This window comes from Myotis nattereri (assembly GCF_964212035.1).
Source record: "Myotis nattereri genome assembly, chromosome: 13".
Lineage (NCBI taxonomy): Eukaryota > Metazoa > Chordata > Mammalia > Chiroptera > Vespertilionidae > Myotis > Myotis nattereri.
In genome coordinates, this window is record NC_138088.1 from 60,644,578 (window position 1) to 60,647,834 (window position 3,257).

Genomic DNA, 3,257 nt, shown 5'->3' on the forward strand with positions numbered 1-3,257 from the left:
TCGTCTCCCCCTCCCCCTTCCTCTCTGAAATCAATAAAAATATAATAAAACCCGCAGCCACTGGCCCCATCTTACTGATGACGAAACTGTGCACCTGGGGGAGGCCTGGCGGCCGGTAAGGCGGAGCTAAGCCCACAGCGCCAAGGCTGCGCCTCCGGCATGAACCGGCTCAGGGCTCGTCCGTCCACGGAGGCGGGTTTGGACGCTCAGGCTCACTCGGAGCCAGCGGGGGACCCGCCAGCCAAACGCCTGTCTCCCCGGGAGGAAGGGAGGACTGTGCAGAGACACGGGATGAAGGGAGCGGCCATCGATCGGAATGGTCATCGCTGACTGTCAGTGAGCACCTCACCGCGGGCCACGCTGCTCGGCTTCCTTAGCAGAGGCTCAGAGGGACAATGTTGTCCCCGGAGCTTAAGTTAAGCCAAAAAAAGAGAAAAAAGTGGCAGGGGGCGGGTCGGGGGGGGGGCGGCGAATACACAACCTGTTTGAAGACCTCCCATTCGCTTCTAAGTGGGATTCGTCGGCACGCCACGCGGTGCAAATGCAAGACAGATGCTCCCTGATCACACCCCCTGTAACTGGGTAAACATTCACCGCAGCGTTTGTAAATCTCACCCCTGGAAACGCTCCGCGCAGTCATGTTCGTACCCGCTGCTAATGCGCCGCCGGCAGCCTGACATCCCTCCGGCTACCTGTTCCCAGTGCGAGCGGGCGGCGGGCTCTCTTTCTTTCTTCACATTTCCATGATTTATAGGAATACTCTGCCGCGGCGCGGTGTTTTATTTTTATCCTTCGCGTTTTATCGGCACCAGACGACGCCGGCATCGCAGGGCTCCCATGCGAATAATCCTCCGTGCCCCGATCCTGGGTGGAAAGCTGCCTCGCGCGGCGCCGTGGCCGCCTCCTTTCGCCTTGAACGTTCCCCGGGCGCGTCCATTTCTGGTGAGCGAGGCCGCGAGGCCGTCCCTGGAGGCCCGAGTGCCTCCGCCCCGCGGGATTTTGTTGCTTCTGGTCAGAGCGGTGGCGCTGCCTCTGCCGGAGCTTGGCTGCTGCCCGGCAGTTGGTGCAGGTGAAACAGGCTCTGGTTTTTGACGCAAAGAAACTCTTTGCACCTGGACGGCCAGGAGCGCGGACAGGAGCCCGGCCTCGCCCAGCGGGACCCTGGAGGCCGTGGGAAGGCCGCGCCCCCGGCCCCGCAGCGCCAGCCCCAGGTTCCTCATCAGTAATGTCAGACTCACGGAGTCCCGCGAGGACACGGTGTGATGAACGTGAGCGAGAGGACTTGGGACCAGAAATCACGAGACACATGGAACACTTCGTCTCTGCAGGGCGCTGGACACGGGCGACCCGTTTCATCGTTAGGGTGACGCTAGGACAATGCCCGACTAGAAGGGTCACCCCTGCTGGACCCATTGTACAGATGAGGGCACTGAGGCTCAGGAGGCCAGCATGCTCCCAGCCCCCGCTAACGTCAGTGTCCTCGCCCAAGGTCGCATGCTGGTCAGGAAGCAGAGCCAGGACCCGTCCAGGTTCCCGCCCCCAGCCCACCCACGTGGAGTGCCCGGTGGGGCCCTCGCTGGGGGACGGCAGAGCGAGGAGGTGCCGGCCCGTGCGGGAGGCTGACGTGGCTCCGAACCCGCCCGCCGGCTGCTCTGCTGTGAGGCTCCATCTTCCCGGCTCCGGTTGTGTTTAATTTAATTACTTGTAACGAAGCGTCTTCACAGCCCCTCAGACACACGTGCAATTATGGGGGTAATGAGGTAAGACTCCCCGAAAACCCTCGCGGGCCCCGGCCGTGGGGAGGCGAGACCTGCAGCGCGAGGCCGCCCACCCGCTCGCCACCGCAACAGCCCCCGTAATTAGGTCGCATTAAGGGTGCAGCGCCCGTAAAATTGGATTGTTTAAAAGGAATGAAACTTTAAGCAGAAAAAAAAAAAGAAAAAAAAGAATGTTAACAATTAAATATTTTCAGAGGGTGATGAAGGGGAGATTTCCTTCCCGTTTGAGCGGATTAAAATGTCACCGAGGGCCCTAGCTGGTTTGGCTCAGTGGATTGAGCGTCGGCCCGTGAACCCAGAGTCCCGGGTTCGATTCCAGTCAAGGGCACGTACTTGGTTGCAGCTCCTCACAGCCCAGGTGCGTGCAGGTGGCAACCCGTCGACGTGTCTCTCTCACATCGATGTCTCTCTCTGTCTCTCCCTCTCCCTTCCACTCTCTAAGAATCGATGGGAAAACATCCTGGGGTGAGGATTAAAAACAAAATGTCGCCGAGGGACTCGGGTGCTGGGAAGACAGGAAAGGGGCACGCTCGTCCCTGTGACGAGGTGGGGCCCTGGGGAGAGAGGGAGGCCTGGGAGCTGTGTGGATGGGGTCCTGGGAACTCACCAGTTATGGTGGAATTATGGGTTGAAATATGGCTGCCATTTTTAAAAAATACATTTTCGTTGATTTTTAGAGAGAGAGAGAGAGAGAGAGAGAGAGAGAGGAAAGGAGAGGGAGAGAGAGAGAGAAACATCAACCATCAGAGAGAATCATCAGTTGGCTGCCCCCTGCATGCTCCCCACTGGGAATTAAGCCCACAACCCCGTGCCTGTGCCCTGACCAGGAATCAAACTGTGACCTCGTGGTTCATAGGTCAACACTCAACCACTGACACGCTGGCCAGGAGGTTAGGACTTTAATACATGAATTTGAGGGACACAGCTCAGCCCACAGCACGCCATTGTACACCTTCCCTTTCCCACATTGCATTTCCCCACGTGTCCTTCAAGGCTCAGTTCCCCGGGGACACCTCCTCTGTGAAGTCTTCCTAGATTCCCCCCTCCTCCCCATAGAGGTCTTCACAGTAGAACCGTGTCCACACAGCCCACACGGTTCTCGCAGTGCATGTCACAGTGGTCACAAGGCCGCCCATCTCCCCCTGAAGCTCAGGGGCTGGGGCCACGCCCACTCCCTCCCCTCCCCCACTCCCCCCCCCACCCCCGCCCCCCACCCGGCCTCACCTCGGAGCTCCCGGCTCAGGGCCCGCGAGGAGCACGCGCCCACCAGACCTTTGCCACATGGGATTCCAAGGCGGGCCGCTCCTCACTCTGGGCTCTGAGGTCTGCCTCCCTCCTGCTGGGGGTGGGGGTCCCGCACGTCCCCCATCTCTGGTGCACCCCTCGGGCCCCCAGCCTGGGTTGGGGTCACAGGGACCTGGAGCTCACCCCCTTGCCCATCCTGCTTCCGGGTGGGCACTCGGACGCATCGACGGTTCC